Source organism: Parasteatoda tepidariorum, chromosome 8 (assembly GCF_982258835.1).
Source record: "Parasteatoda tepidariorum strain Cologne lab strain chromosome 8, Ptep-v5.0, whole genome shotgun sequence".
In the NCBI taxonomy this organism is placed as follows: domain Eukaryota; kingdom Metazoa; phylum Arthropoda; class Arachnida; order Araneae; family Theridiidae; genus Parasteatoda; species Parasteatoda tepidariorum.
In genome coordinates this window covers 50,427,888-50,445,905 of record NC_141762.1, presented here as the reverse complement: position 1 = coordinate 50,445,905, position 18,018 = coordinate 50,427,888, and the positions used below count along the sequence as shown (strand labels likewise).

At 29.1% G+C, this 18,018-nt stretch overlaps 1 protein-coding gene across 4 annotated transcripts in view; it reads right to left on the bottom strand.

Annotated features, from left to right (window-relative positions):
• LOC107456032 (protein qui-1) overlaps positions 1-18,018 on the bottom strand; it is a 246,807-nt gene that overhangs the window by 121,285 nt on the left and 107,504 nt on the right. The gene's annotated exons all lie outside the window — the stretch shown is intronic.

Genomic DNA, 18,018 nt, shown 5'->3' with positions numbered 1-18,018 from the left:
GTCAGGAAACTGATTTTCAAATGTAAGTGCATATTCAAAAGAGCTGTAAGGACTAAGAACTGTATACCGTGCTTAATAAAGTACGCATTTCGGTTATTTTTGTCAAAGTATTATTTTCAATATAAAAGACGCTAAAATGGAATTAAATTACCAAACACAATAATTCCATACAAACCAAAAAAAATTTATTTAGAAATATATATCACTTTAAAAATTTGATATGAGTCAAGAATTATAGTCGAGCAAAAAAGAGTTGGAAATAAACTTAAAACTTTAAAAAGATGCGTAATCATGGCATCCAAAAACTGATGGAAATGTTTGGAAAGATGCAATTTTTTGTATGAAAAGACATCTAAAAAATAATGAAGTTTCTCAAAGAAGACCAGAAGGACTCCTCAGTAAATTATAAGCGTTGAATATAATGCTTAGCATGAAAAATAATCTGAGTTTTGAACAATTTGCAGAAGTTGAAAGTAAAAAGGCCACACCCCTGTAAAAAAAGTGGTTTTCTTTATGATACTTGAAAAACGCTGATTGTTTGAAAGTGCTAATTGTTCAGTGCTTCTTTTAACGTCTAAATGAAAAGCTGTTTATGTTAAATGGACTAAAAAACTTATTGAGGAATTTTGAAAATGTTTAGATTTTTGAAGTAATCATTTTTCAACTAATTTGCTGTTTTGTGCAAATATAAATGCACTAAATCTTTACCCAGTCATTATTTTAAGTTAATGTTTTGGGTACAGTGGTAAAATGTGATTTTCTGTTATTGAAATAGTAACTGTTAAGTCGTTTATACTGTATTGATATCACTAATATAAACATTTTCACTATATGAATACATTACCATAACGGCTTTTTATCATAACAAGATAATGCTAAACCTTTAAGTTCAAGACAAACGCAAAATGGCTGGATGATAATGGAATAAATATTAAAGAAAAAAAAACTTATTTTATAACACTATTTCAACCTTAAACTAAAATAGAATTTTTGGTAAATAATGAAAAACAAACTCAGAAAATCAAAAAAGAAAAGAAATTAAGATTTGAAAAGAAATCGGGATGGATTAACTTTAGACACTCTCAAGTCTTTCAAATATCTGTACCAAGACAACATTATAACTAAACGACTTGGAGACAAAAATGATAACTAATGATGAAGAAGAAAGAATTAACAATTTATTTATCTGTTGCATAAATATAAGACATTTTGAAATGTATTTTTATATCTTATTTGTATATTTCATTACTTAAATAAAGAATATTTTGAAATTTCATATTTATTGTCCGTTTTTTATTTTATGTCTTAAAATGATTTATTTAAAAAAGCTATATTTGTCACAAACTTGCATGTAAGTTTTGATTAAACAATTAATAAAGCCTATCATTTACCATCTGTTTTTGCAGTATCGATAGTCCACTTTTTAATACAATCTGCAACCTTACACACTATTGCTTTGAGTAATTTGCACTCATCTATATGTTTATTTTCAAATGCACAATATTTTACATTAAAGCGAGTTAGAATCACTTAAATCCATTAACTATTTTTAATTGTGATTACTTTTCAGTGTCTTAAAATGATTAATAAGGTAGTTAAAAGGTTATTCCTATCAAACTTACAAGCGAAATTTGCGTGCAATTCTTAATTTCCGAAACATTTATAAAAAATTGTTTGATTTTGTAGATCAAAATTAAGTAATTTTGTCTCCTTAATTCCATATAATTTCACCATTTAATACAATTTATCAGTCTTAAAAATAGATGTACATTTTAACTTGTTGCCATATAAATTTGATGATATAATGATATTTTATAACAGATTGTTTATTGTATTACATGAAGTGTATCAGTGTATTCATATTCAGTGTATCTAATGCAGTGTATCTTACTTGTATATATTCAAATTCCGTGTATCTATTACACTTTAATTTTATTTTATATTTTTGTGTTTTTACAATAATTAGAAATCCAAACACTATTTCATATGACTCGTGAAACAACAATGAATATATCAACTTATTCTAAAAATATCAGTTGAAGAATCTAAAATGATATTCTAAATTATTCAGAAATGATATTCTAAATGAGTCCAAAATAATATTCTAAATGATTCTAAAATGATATTCTAAATGATTCTAAAATGATATTCTAAAATACTCTAAAATCATATTCTAAATTATTCTAAAATCATATTTAAAATGATGATATAAGTGATTCTAAAGTGATATTCTAAATGATTCTAAAATGATGTTCTAAAATGATATTCTAAATTATTCTAAAATCATTTTTAAAATGATGATCTAAGTGATTCTAAAGTTATATTCTTAATGATTCTAATATGATATTCTAAAATACTCTAAAACGATATTCTAAATTATTCTCAAATGATATTTTAAATTATTCTAAAATCATTTTTGAAATGATGATCTAAGTGATTCTAAAGTGATATTCTAAATGATTCTAAAAATTATATCTAATTGAGAAACACCACTTAACTGAAATTTATATTGTGTTATAATTATTACTCCACATAATTATTATTCAACAAATATTCATTTCACATTTCTATCAAAAAAATATGTTAAATATTTGGCACTCTAGCACATATCAATTCTGTTGTGCAAGGAAATTTATTTTGAAGCTTCAGCCAACAGACATACATTTTCAATTCATTTACTTCTAAAGCCTCCTCTTTTAGATAAAGTAAGCTTCTTGGCGAAACATCTCTATTTAATAGTGACAAAATGTTGCATTTGGCACATATATGTCATTATGGATGTAATTTAATGGAGGACAAGCAAAGGGAATGCCCATCTGCTTGAAGGTAAGTAATTTAGTTTGACACCATTGTATTGCTCCAGGCTTTGCCAACAACGATAATTTATGTACAATTCATTTTATGATGTCATTTCAGAGACCAGTGAAAGAGAAATAGTTTATGCATTATGCAACAATGCAATTTTATTTTTGCACCATTTGTAACTGAACGCAATCATTTTTATCATATTTTAAAAGAAAGACAAAATATTATTACAGTTTTGACCTACTTAAACCAAATTGAAGTTTTTTTATTTAATATTGCGTATTTTTTTATTAAAAAAACTAGTACAGACTGAAGTCGTGACTATTTTATTGATTTATAGTTCATTAATATTTTAAATCACGATAAGAAGATAAAACAAAACTTTGTGGCAGTTTTGACAAATTTTAATCAATCTTTAATTTTCCATTTACATCGTATATTTTTCGTTTTCTAAGTTTCATCAATGCTAAGTTAAGGCACTACTAAAACTATTAAAAATATCCAGTCTTAATTTAACTGTTTTTCAAGAAATTAATGATAATTTAAATTCTTCATAAAATATTATATCTTTTACGAATTATTCATGTAAATTATAAATTATTCTTACATCACAATTTTAACTTAATCATCTGAATTTTCCTATTAGCGTCTTCACGGCAACGCTTTTTTTAAAAAAAATGAAGTATGAAAATTGAGAGAGCAATTATTATTTATTTTTAAGAAATATGGCATTCATGTTCATTATGGTATACATACCTCCGTTGCGATGGGAGGACTTATAGTAGGTACAACGTGCAGGTACCCTGAAAAATTCAGGATTTAAATTGCGGTATTAAGTGCGGTACTTAGAATGCATCATCCGTAAAATTCATTTTAATGTGAAATCTCTTTTTACCGTTAAATATTATAACGTAGTTTTTACAGTACTATTTATTCCGTTAGAGTGATTCAGAGTTTTTACGGTAACTATTTCCTTAAAAGTTACGGTATATCAGGCTTTTGTTCCGTAACATATTCCAGTAGAAATTTCTCGGTAAAAAGTACCGGTATCTTAAGTATCGGCAATTTTTACCGTAATTTGATAAAAAACTTCTTAATATTTGACACATCTTTTTTACCAGTATCATTTGTTGAAATCAAACAAAGCAGAGAAAAGTGAATTAAGATCCAGGACCGAAATTATGCAACTGTTTTGCTTAAAGCAATTAAAAAAATAGATAATGAAAGAAACTCTGCTTTTATTTAATCTACCATTACTTTTTTCTTATTCTTTGTTTCTCCCAACAACTAAACTACATAATTTATTTCATAATCTGGCATAAATTAAACTAATAATTTTTCAGAGTTATTAATCTCTATTACATGCATGTACAAAACAAATCGAAGGTTTAATAGTAAAATTTATATTTTCTGAACAGAATTTTAAACATATCTAATTTAAGATAACACAAATTTATAAACTCTTTTTGTTTTCATAACTGAAATTGCAAAATACTGCCTAACTTTAACTATGAACTTTTGAAACTTAGATTAAACAAAATAATAACTTTACTTGTAAACTTTAATATATTATACTAGCTTTGCTCATGGCAAAACTAGTATAGAAATCTAATTTATGAAAAGATATCTAATTTATGAAAACACAACTTTTTTTGAATAACAAATATCGTGAAAGAATAAAAAAAAGAAACACGTTAACCCAGTTCTTAAGAAAATCTTCTTTCCCAAAGTAATCCAATATCTGTATGATTAATGATTGCAGAACAATTTCAGGAGAAGATGACATTACATCGAGAGAAAGTTTACGGGAATCTCTTTCGTTCCAAATCCTGTGAAAGATGGAGAACCCAGCTGTTGTCTTTGAAACTGAGATAGTCTCATAAAGATAATATCTACATTTTGCTGTCAATCACAACATTGAATCTGTTGTTTTTCCTTTGCATTTCGCTATGACAAAGTTTCAAAAAAATTAATTTTTTATACTTTTGGAAATATATTTTCACTAATATTAGGAGGCTATCCACGCCCATCCCTACAGCCTTCGAAGCTCCTTTATACGCAAAAGGTATAAAATTACCAAAATTTGACAATTTTAGGGATCATTTTTTGTGTAACCCTGACGCAGATGAATCACCAGTGTCCCTTTATTTTCTCTGTTCCATATATATTCGATATATATTCTACTATAATATATATATATATATATATATATATATATATATATATATATATATATATATATATATATATATATGTATATATATATATATATATATGGGCTATTCCATGGTAACTTACGTTACATTCACAGAAACTTTATTGCACTGAGAACTTAGAAGCAAACAAATAATACTAATACACAATCTAAAATAAAGTGATTTCTTAAAATTTCAATCAAAACCAAAAGGAAACTAATTAGAATAATTAATATTTTTCAATTTAAGCAGTGTAAAAACCTAAAACTAGTGTGGTAACTTACGTTACTGAAAAAGGAATGGCATAAATTTGCAATATGCTTGAAGGCAAAATTCTGTTCTTATACAAATGTTAATTGATTAAGATTATATGTATCATTTTACTGACATGCTTAAATATTTATTATGCCTAGATTTAGGATTTTATTTCCAAAGTTAAATTAAATATAATTTTTTAAATGGGTAACTTACGTTACAGTAACTTACGTTACGAAATTCCCTTTGCATCAAACTTTTACTCCAGTAATGTACAAATGCAAATTAACATATTTAAACAGTATAGTGCAAGGGAGAAAAAGTGTACATGAAGTAAACTCAAAAAACTTTTGATTTACTCACTTGATTCAGACATTACTATGCACACTTATAATGTCCTCTGTTATTAACTAGTATAGGGGCTCAATTCTTTTCACCATGCTTTTTTTCTGGTAGAATATTTCATCTCTTTTTCCTGGTCATTTCCAATAGATTCCCACATCAGCCATTACATTGACTTTAAATTCTTGCTCTTCAACAGACATTACCACACCAGGATATAACATTTCCTCGTATCTAACCATATACCAATCTCCAGCTTTTATTTTGGATTCATCATTTTGTTTTTCAACATCTTTCATTTAAAAAACCATTCTGGTATACCTACTTGAACTTTTAAATGGTGGATCTGCTTAATGTTTTTAATCTGTGGAGCTTTTGAGAATAGACTAGACAGATTAACTTTTTCTGACGCTTCTTAATATCTTCTGGTGTGATTTCTACCATATTTATTTTTGTTCAATGCTCTTGTGTTGCTACCCCAAACTCAGAGGCATTGATGACAATATGTTTTCTTTTCTATGCGACATTTCTTACACTTCCTTTAAAATAGATCCACCTGTCCCATCAACAGGACTCTTGCCGTGTGATGTGGCAAAATAATTCCACATCAATATTTTTCCATGATGAATCTCAAAAACAGGTAAGACCGGAGTTATATATCGATTCTTGAACTGACTCCTTGGCCCATCTGACCAGATGTGAACATTTTTGATATCCACCGGCACACATTCTCCAGAATAATTTTCTTGCACAAAATAATTTTCTGAAGTATTGCGTAAGATGGAACATTATGGAATTTTCTGAAGGCTTCAGTAGCTTATCCGAAGTTTTCGTGATACTTACAGAGACAAACATTTCTAGGAGGTTTGCTACTAAGCAAGACATGCTTTGGACGGAGCTCAAAGGACTTAGTCTTCCAATTTTGCATTCTGGATTTTTTTTCCATAAACATTTGGTACATTTCTCGAACTGAATGAAGAAGATAACGTGCTTGTACTTTCTTCTTGCCACCATTAGCTTGTAGAGAGATTTCGTCCAACTTTGAAAACATATGAATGCCAACACCCAATAAAATGAGTTAATGCAAAGATTTTCAATAAAATTAATATCCTAAGGCAGTGTTTATTTATTTAAACTTTGTTATTGTAGCTGGATACATCTTATTTAGTTTATATGCCAATTTTCAAAAGAAATGAACTCATTTCACATTGGTAACTTACATTACATGCAAGTCAGTAACTTACGTTACATATATTGAATAGTGCACAAAACAAGAAATAAATAATATTTTTAAAAAAACTATTGCTACTTATTTAGTGCTAGCCTCTAAGAAAGAAAAAATAATATTCTTACTTTTGTATCACATGTTTTTTTTTACACATAAAAACTTTTCCTAGTTTTTGGTAACTTACGTTACATGCATTAATGTTTAGTTGAAATTTATATAATTAAATGAATTTAACAACAAAAAGTTATTTTAACACTGCACAATATTTCAACTAAGTGTAACAAACAATATTTATTCTTTGGAACATTTTGAAAGGAAGATAATGTTAAGTTACTGATTTTTAGAATCTGACCATGTTCTTCACCCAAATCAGAACAAGCAAATGCCAATGTTCAATGGGCTACCAACACTAAAAAACTGAATTCTCAAAAAAAAATTTTATAAATTATCAAACTTCAAACCTTTCTAATTCAGAAAAAATCCATAATAATAACATTATTCTTATTTGAATTTTCCGATGCTTTTCCCCTTTTTCATGGAATCGCCCATATATATATATATATATATATATATATAGATAGATAGATAGATACAATTCGTTTCAAAAGATGGGTTAATAAGTTCTTGGTAAATATCTGTTTTTTTTTTTGTTAGGAGTAGAAAATTTTAAATAAAAAATCTGTGTTAATTAATTCTACTTATTTATGCACAAAACTGTTTTTATTTTATAATTATGTGTGGCTTTTCTCGATGGGTTGACATTGGAAGATTAAGTAAAGAATAATGACTCTTGATAAGAGAAATTAACTGCACTCAGAATCATTTAGACTCTTAATTTAATTTAATTAATTATTAGGAGTTTAACATAAATAAATTTAGACTTTTAATTTTTTTTACTCTTAAATAGTTTAGAATCTTAGAACTTAAATAATTCCATTGATCATGATCCACACTTTATTGTCTAAATTTATCACAATTTTATACATGAACTTACATCAAATACATAGCATTTTTCATTTAAATTATTATTAAAGTTACTTACATTTTTAGAAATACGTTTCATTCATCGTAACTATATGTAAAATAAACACAAAGTTTTACATAGTTTTCAAATCCTTAACTTATTGGCGTCATACCATGCTGATTTTGCTTAGTTTTATCTGTATAATTACCAAAGAGATAAATTTCTACTAAAAAAAAAGGAGCAGCGCAGCCTCCGTTAATCTCTTTTTCGTATAAATGCAGATGAAATCTAACGAACATCACTTCTGAATGATTGAAAAGTCTTCTAAATAATTTTTCGCAGTTTTTACCATAAGCGGACATTGTTTTGTTCCAAGAACATTTCAATCACGCATGTATTAGAGGTCACTAACTAATATTCAAGCAGAAAAAAGTTGCCAAAATTTGACGAATAACTGTTGAGGAAGGCAATCATTATTGAATATTAGAGATTCAAATATCAAAACAAGTTTGATTGCTGGATGAAATTAGAAAACACTCTTGAAAATTTCTTCTGGCTTTTTCACACTAATAAAACTGGTTTTGAAGTTTTTAACCGTTCTTTCCTCAACAGTGATTGCTTTTTTTTATAGTTTTAGTCTTGTACTTGCTAAAAAACCTTTTTATTCTCTACTAATTCCATATAAATTTTACTTCTCTTTCGAAAAGAATTCAAAATTCCCCAATATGGATGATGACTGAAGTAATTAGATATTTCACTTGTTCGCATATTCAGGAAATATACAATAAACGCACGTGTAAAGCGGCGTAATGCAATTTTTCTGTTTTATTGACCTTATATATTCAGCTTCAAAATTTTATCAAAAGCTAAAATAATTTTAAAAAACTTTTTCTTGTATTAAGAAACATTTATTCTTCCGAAAATACAACAATTTGACCTTTCTAATCTGAACAGAAAACAGCTACTGTGAAAGGACGTTTCGAAATATCTAATTTACTATCATAAATTTCAAATAAATATTTTATTTTTGTTATTTTTCCTCACATTTTGCGTCACATAAAAGCTTTTGCGAAAACATTTCAGTCACACTTTCGATTAATTTTATAGATTGTTTTCTTTTTCCTTTGGAATTGTTTTTTGCTTCGCTTTTTCTTAACACGCTGAATGCCATGGGGGTCACTTGTGACCGACACTGAGTTTGTTCGAAGCGCCACAGACGTCACCGGTGACCGGCGAAGCCAAGATTATTGGAAATACATAATTCAAGTAAAATTTTAATGCTTTTAATTTTTTTATATTATTATCGTTACTAAAAGGGTTTGAAGAAATTAATGCAATATAGAACACACAAAAATAACTTTGGCCAGACCGACAAGCCATGTAAAATTAGCGGGGCATTCAACGTGCTAAATAATATTTTTTCTGTTTATTTAGTTTCGTTTTCTTGTTCATGCCATGATCAAGAAATAGTCAGGAAGAAATATACATCGAAGTAAGTTCTGCAGGATGTTCCGTTATCCCAGCCCTTACTATATAGTTTTAGAATTCCAGTTAAAACATGTGTCAAAATTCTACGCACATTAAGGATCACAAACTAATACTTAAGCAAAAAAGAAAAAAATAGGCAGTAATTATAGAAATTTAATGAATTTCTGTAGATGAAGTGAATTTCTATTAATAATTAAAACATCAAAAACAGTTAGATTGCAGAGGAAAATCGAGATCAGGTGAATAAGGTTACCAAGAGCATTTTCTTCTCCAATTCAGTAATCAAACTGGTTTTCATATTTTTAATTTTTCAGTGTGATTCTTTTCTTATATTAAGTGATCGTTTTGTTCTTTCGAAAATATTATTTGAGAGCCTTTCATTTCAATAAGAATTCCAAAAATACACTTCACTGGTGGTGACTGCAGTACACCCCATATATTAAACTTCAAAATTTTGAAGAATCTAACGCATTTTCTAAACACTTCTACTGAAAGTGTGAAACTTTTATTCTTCGTAAATTGCAACGATTTTAACATTTCTAATCTGCTGAGCAAACGACTACGCGGAAATGATATTTCAGAATACCTAATTTAATAACCTAACTTTCAAAAAAGTGTTTCATTTTTGTTATTTTTCTCACAGTTTGTAACACATAGAAGCTTTTTCGAGAACACTTCAATGAAGCTTTTTATTGATTTTCGGGATTTTTTCTTCTTCTTTTGGAATATTTTTTTGTCTGGCTTTCTCTTTAATACTTTTTCTTCTGTTTTAGTTCTGTTTCTTTTTCGCTATGCCTCGGTGGACAAAATTGCCGGGAAAAGAAAGAAGAAAAAAACGGAGTACTTACCCAATAAATACAGCGTCAGCTCTTACAGCGTGGGTAATTTGGGCTTAAAAACAGTTTCTCCTAAAATGCAGTTTCAATCCAACCTTTCGAGATAGCCGTGATAAAAAAAAAAAGAAAAAGAAATTTAGAAAAGATAAAGAGCTCTATTCAACTTTGCCTTTCCTGCCTGAAATACGTCGGCCATTTCATCAATACTTAAGGTCTCCGTTAAATAAGGTAATTGGTTTTTTTTAAAGGTTTTCCTCCTTGTTATGTAAATTTAACTAAAAAAAAATTACTACTTTTTGTCTCGTCTGTCAACCTTTTCATTAAGCTAGAAACTAGATTTGCTATTTAGAAATTTTTGAAAATATGTGACTAAATTGTGTAAAATATACATAAAAAGCCACAGTTGCTTTGTAACTAAAATCGTATATAGTGGGAAATTTGTATATATGTATATATAAGTGTTCAAAATGTAGAGAAAACAAGGGAGAAATTACAGAACAGTGAAAAAAAGGGGAAAAAATAATAATAAAAATAAAAATAACAAAAAACCGGAAAAAAAATTAAAAAATCTGGTGTAATAATAAAATTTAATATTTAAAAACTAAACTTTAAATTTCTTTTTTCTTCTGGTTTTTTGTTGTTTTTCTTTTTATTATTATTTTTCTTTTCTTTCCTCTTTTTTCATTTTTCTGTAATTTCCCCCTTGTTTTCTCTACATTTTGAATTAATATTATGAGTTCTATTTACTTGCAGCTTATGCGCAATAAATAAATACTTATTGTTTTTATTAATTTTCTTTTTGTTTCTTTTTGTTTTTATCTATCTATCTATCTATATATCTATATATATATATATATATCTATATATATATCTATATCTATATCTATATCTATATCTATATCTATATCTATATATATATATATATATATATATATATATATATATATATATATATATATATATATATATATATATATAAACATCTAAGTTTATTTTTCATATTTTGGAAAAAGACTTGTAAGTGATATTTCCTTACTGATGCTTCTCAGCTGGTATTTAATATTAATTTGCCCAAGTCCTTAATAAAATAAAAATCCAAATATGATTCAATTGAGAAAATATTTTTTTCATTAAATAAATATAAAAATATAAATCAAATGACCCTTACTTGTTTTTAAAATTTTTTTGTGTGTGTGTGGTTGGAAAGTACAGCAATAATTAATTGCAAACAATGGTTCTCAAAATGTAATGATGTAATGTTAAGCGGTAATGTTAAGCGGTTCAAAATGTAATGTTAAGCGGACGATTTCTATATGGTGATGAACATTAAATGAAAAATAAATGAAAACAATTATGAAAAGCTAGCGAATATTGAAATTGAAAATCTATACGGAACCAGCAGTTCAGAGTTCATACAAATAATTAACAACTAAAAAATTAATAAAATAAATAAATTTATAAAATAAATTAATTAATAAAATAAATAAATTAATAAGGTAAATAAATTAATAAAATAAATAAATTAATAACATAAGTAAATTAATAAAATAAATAAATTGATAAAATAAATAAATTAATAAAATTAATGAAATTAATTAGTTAATGAAATTAATTAATTAATTAATTAAAATTTCTGAACTTTCTCGTCATACTTTGGGTAAAAAAAAGATCTGTCCAGATCCTCTCAGAACAAAGAAATAGGTTGAACATTTTCTTGAAAGCGGATGTCTCATGAGCATTCATGCTTTAACTTAAAGCACAAGGCAGTCTTTGTAAAGTTGAACAATAGTTTTTTCAAATTTTAATTATCAACGCCCTCAATAAAAAAAAAATATTTACTCCTGCTTTAATTGCTTTTCTTCAAATATCTGTTCTTTTTGAAGATATAAAGAAAAGAGAAAAATGTAAAGAAATTACACTCTCCTTTTTTTTTATTCAGTATTATTGATGCTTATAGTTACATCTCATAGTTTTCTGAGACACGAAAAAAAGGGAGAGGGTGAGAAAGAAGAGCGATAGATTGCAGTCAACATTTACGGGGGGGGGGGGTACTAGGTGGCAATTAACATCGAGAGGTGGTGATAGGACAAAAAACGAACCACTTATTTAAATTAATATTTACATAAGAATAAACACTAAAGTTCTAGATTTCAACAATATTTAAAATAGTATAGTAAGAACAAGTTAAGCAAAGTTATTTTTCCCAGCATTTTAAGACTTTCTAGCCTATTTTGAATTTGTTATTATCGTTATAAATTTGTTCATAGTATGCCAAGGTGGCTTAAAGCATTGCAAATCAAATTTATTGGATCAAAAATCTAATGATAAAGCTTAATTGCGATTTGTTTAAATATCAAAAAAAATTATAATTAAGATGTTGAAAAAATTAATATTTATGTAATTAATGAGCTTTAACAGTTATTAAATTAACATTTTCAAAGTAATTTAAGTTACACAAGATAGTACTTAAGGACTAGAATTAGTTTCATTTTCAGATTATTTGCCTTTTTACCTGTAAGTAAATTAATTTTCTGATTTGTCCTAACCCCATGGGGCTAGTGTGAAAAAAATTTTCTTTCCAGTATACTTCCAAATTAACCTATACTGTAAAATCTTACGTTTAATATCTTCTCAAATTCAATTCTGAACAAAAAAAAAAATAATTTTTACATGTTAGCACTTTTTTACAAGTTAACACTAATTGAAAATTTCTTATGCAATTTAATGGGTGTATGAAAGCTCTAAGCTCTAAAAATGTTAAAAGTTTACACCAAGATCACTCGCCGTTACACCATACGTTAAATATTTTCGTTTCCAAAAATTCCAATGTTGGTTCGTTTTTATTACTCTTTAATTATTTACAATCGATAACGAGGGGGTGAGTGTGGTTATCAATGTTGCATTTCATCTGCAGAAACTAAAGTTCATCCATACAAATATGTATAATGTTTTTGTTGTGTATTAAGGATATTTATATTTTAATGTTCAAGTCTGTAAACTTTGTAATGTAATTTTATAAAATATATTTTCGGTTCGCTCCTGTTCTATTAAGCTTAGTTCGAATTCGTCTCAATATTCTCTCTGCTGTATATTTGATATTCAAACTCATTTTTTTAAGAATTAGTGCATGTATGCAACCTAAATTACTGATTCTTACTTTACATTATCTCATAAAAATGACTTTACTGATTATGTGTATAATATCTGTTGTTGTTGTTGTTTCGAATGCCACTTGCCAAATAACAGCAAGCCTGCTAGGTGAAACCTAGCAAATTTAAGTCAGAGGGTGTGCTCCTTGTTTTTTAGTTTCACCATCTATGTCATCTATCAAGTATGCAACCTAAATTACTGATTCTTACTTTACATTACCTCATAAAAATAAGTTTACTGATTCTTATGTGTATAATATCTGTTGTTGTTGTTTCTAATTCCAATTGTCAAGTATCATCAAGCCTGTTACATAAAACCAAGCGAATTTAAGGCAGAGGGCTCACTTATTACTCTTCAGTGGCGCCATCTATGGCCAGGAATACGACTTCACCCACACACACGTCACAGCTTGTTTATAGGGCTGACCCATTCATACATTCATTTATTCATCCATTTATTCACCATTCACAGACAGTCTTTCGGCCGGCAGGGATCGAACTGAAGACCTCTTGGACATGAGACAAACGCCCTACCAACCAGGTTATATCGGCCATATAATATCTAATACTATAGTTATAAATTTTAGTGATATTCAATAACAAATATGATGGTTGATGGCAGCAACTCTTAAACAAATAGCGTTAAGGAGCATTCTAGGTGTATCACAGCAACAGGAATGATCCTTGAGTTTTGAAATGGTGGAACACCACTTTGGCGTAAAGTAGTTGCCACCACCCAGCTTGTTTATCATTTAGTATTTCTGAAGTTTATAATTACAATAAGATATGATACACATAAGAATCAGTAAAGATATTTTTATGAGACAATACAAAGTAAATGTCTGTAACTTAGGTTGCATACGTGCACCAACTCTTAAAATAAGTTTATAAATTAAACATATGCGTAGAAGAGGACATGAAGATACACTAAAGAAACATGTTAAGATACGCTAAAGATGTACGTTAAGATACACTTAAGATATACATTAAGATACACTAAAGATATACGTTAAGATATACTAATGATACGCGTTAAGATACACTAAAGATATACGTTAAGATACACTAAAGATATACGTTAAGATACACTAAAGATACACGTTAAGATACACTAACAATACACGTTAAAATACATTAAAGATACACTAAAGATACACTAAAGATTTTTACAGTGTAAATATATATTACTCAAAACGAAGATAAACTTTCATTCTTTTTTGTTAAAATGCTAGATGCCGGCAAAATGATAAGATGCTTTTTCATATAAAATTTATAGAAACAGTCCACGAAAATAATTATCAAAACATTAAGAAAATTGCTTCCATTAAATAGAAAAAGTTATAAAATATTTTATATTAACATGACAAAATTAACACTCTTGTCTGTTTTTCATTAATACAAAAGCCATTTTTGTTTTCAATGAATCTGTGACTAATTAAATGGTTTATATAACAGAAAAGAAACATTATAATTACGTAATTTTATGTTATTGAAAACGAAGAATCCTAAAATACGTTTTTGGATCTTTGACTAATCGATTCAAGCCAATTAAGAAAATAGTTTTTCTAACTCTCATTAAGCAATCTTTTAACTCGTTTTCTCCTATTATCTTTACTTAATATCAAGTTCTAAATTCTGATATGGAATTACAATCTTTAATAGCATAAGTTAATTAGAAGGAATATATAGAAATATGAACAGCATGCACGTTAATGGAATTGGAAAACTAATGATATACAAAACTTTTGTGAGTTATAGGATTAAAATGAACTTTGAATAATATCAAATGGAAACTGAATAATTCATAAAGTTGATAGTAATTCTCATCAATTTGAGACTTATACACTGTACACTTCAGATATTATACAATAAATTGTCGTTGCAGAATGTTATTGCATATATTTATTTGCAAAGGACTAATTTTCGTTAGATAGTTGTTCCTAACAAATTTGAGAGCCAAACATGTATAAAAATAAATTTGAATACCAAAAAATGATTGAAAAACGCTTATATAAGTCAAAATGATTGCAAACATTGTTTCCATAAACAGATTTGAATTGTTTATAGTTTCAAAGGAGAATTACTGAATATGACCAAAAAAATTATTCTTAAATGTTCAGAAAGAAGAACACAGCGTCAAATTATACAGGGTATCCCCTAAATGTTGTGACAAACTTGTAGGGGAAGTAGGGCACGTCATAAGGATTAAGAATTACCTAGGAAACCATGACCGGAAATGTCATCTTATGCTGCTAGGGGCGCTTTCCTATTATGAACATGTTGTTTGTGTGACTTTGAACAAGCACTTTTATTTTTCTAAAATATTTTAATTTCCTGTTAATTTTATGTTACCATTATTTTATTTTATATTTTATAACCATTGTTGAACGGCTAACCTATTTTTTTGTTTTACGACTACTAATGTTGAACCACGTAGCCTTGAAATTTTAAACCCAATCCAGAAGACAGGGAAACTCCTGGATCAAGTATTGGGAGATATTTATCCTCGTGTAGGACTTTTTGATGGAAATAACCAGCATTTGCGTTACACGGGGAGAAAAACCACTAAACCTCCCACCGTTAGCTTGACTGCAAGGGGACTCTAGCCCATGATCCGTCTGCCACTAAGGATATTTCACGTCGGCACTGAGGTCGGTGCAAGTCGGATGCGGAACTCGTATCGACCAGCCATCGCTGGGATTCGATCCCGGTTCGTGTCATTGGAAGGCGAACGTTCTATCCCTTGAGCTATCACGGCTCTTATGTTACTATTATTTTATATTATTTTATAACCATCGTTGAACAACCGACCCAATTTTTGGGCTTACGACTACTAATGTTCAATGCCGTAGCCTTGTAATTTTGAACCCAATCCAGAAGACAAGCTGGTTCAAGTATTGGGAGATATTTATCCTCGTGTAGGACTTTTTGATGGAAATAACCAGCATTTGCGTTACACGGGGAGAAAAACCACTAAACCTCCCACCGTTAGCTTGACTGCAAGGGGACTCTAGCCCATGATCCGTCTGCCACTAAGGATATTTCACGTCGGCACTGAGGTCGGTGCAAGTCGGATGCGGAACTCGTATCGACCAGCCATCGCTGGGATTCGATCCCGGTTCGTGTCATTGGAAGGCGAACGTTCTATCTCTTGAGCTATCACGGCTCTTATGTTACTATTATTTTATATTATTTTATAACCATCGTTGAACAACCGACCCAATTTTTGGGCTTACGACTACTAATGTTCAATGCCGTAGCCTTGTAATTTTGAACCCAATCCAGAAGACAAGCTGGTTCAAGTATTGGGAGATATTTATCCTCGTGTAGGACTTTTTGATGGAAATAACCAGCATTTGCGTTACACGGGGAGAAAAACCACTAAACCTCCCACCGTTAGCTTGACTGCAAGGGGACTCTAGCCCATGATCCGTCTGCCACTAAGGATATTTCACGTCGGCACTGAGGTCGGTGCAAGTCGGATGCGGAACTCGTATCGACCAGCCATCGCTGGGATTCGATCCCGGTTCGTGTCATTGGAAGGCGAACGTTCTATCCCTTGAGCTATCACGGCTCTTATGTTACTATTATTTTATATTATTTTATAACCATCGTTGAACAACCGACCCAATTTTTGGGCTTACGACTACTAATGTTCAATGCCGTAGCCTTGTAATTTTGAACCCAATCCAGAAGACAAGCTGGTTCAAGTATTGGGAGATATTTATCCTCGTGTAGGACTTTTTGATGGAAATAACCAGCATTTGCGTTACACGGGGAGAAAAACCACTAAACCTCCCACCGTTAGCTTGACTGCAAGGGGACTCTAGCCCATGATCCGTCTACCACTGAGGATATTTCACGTCAGCACTGTGGTCGTTGCAAGCCGAATGCCGATTCGCATCGACCAGCCATCGTGGGATTCGAACCCGGTTCACCTCATTGGAAGGCGAAAACTATCTCTTGAGCCATCGCGGCTCTTATGTTACTATTAGTCATCGTCGAGAGTCCCATTAAAATAGGTTCAGAAATGTGGTTTTTATCGTAATTTAATGATTAGACGAGCTTGTCCAGAGAGTCGTCAAATCATTAAATTAAGATAAAACAGCTAATACTCTGGCTATATATTAGTCTCTGACTGAAAGCAATAAAAAACAAAAAAAAATTATGATAATTTAGATAAATAAAAGTGGCAAGTGTTCAAAGGCACACTATGTAACAGTTCAAAAGAGAAAAGTGCCCTTATAACATTTCCGGTCAATTCTTAATCCTTATGATGTGCCCTACTTCCTCTAGAAGCTTGCCACAACATTTACGGGGCACCCTGTAGTTCTATTCATTGCAATTAATGACGTTAATTAGTATCTAATATAAAACGCAAATTTGGTGAATGTAAAATTAATTGTAATTATTATTTCGTCAAATTTGCAATTTAGCAAAATAATATATATCAATTATACCGTAAAATTTTTTGAATACGTTATTTTCAACATTTTACCGTATCAATATTATAATCTAACTAATGTAAAATAGTAAAATATTACGATTAATCTTTATCTCCAAAAAAGGATAGAAAACTGCAATAATGAAAACATAAAATTTTGGTTAGGAGCTGGACCTCATCATATCTTTTCACTCAACAGCGAGAAAAAATATTTTAAGCATGCAATCTGGTATCAGTTAAGCTTTCTTAATATTTCCGTAAAATGATACTTCGTAAAATGCAATAACCAATATTTTTTGACAAAAATCTTTA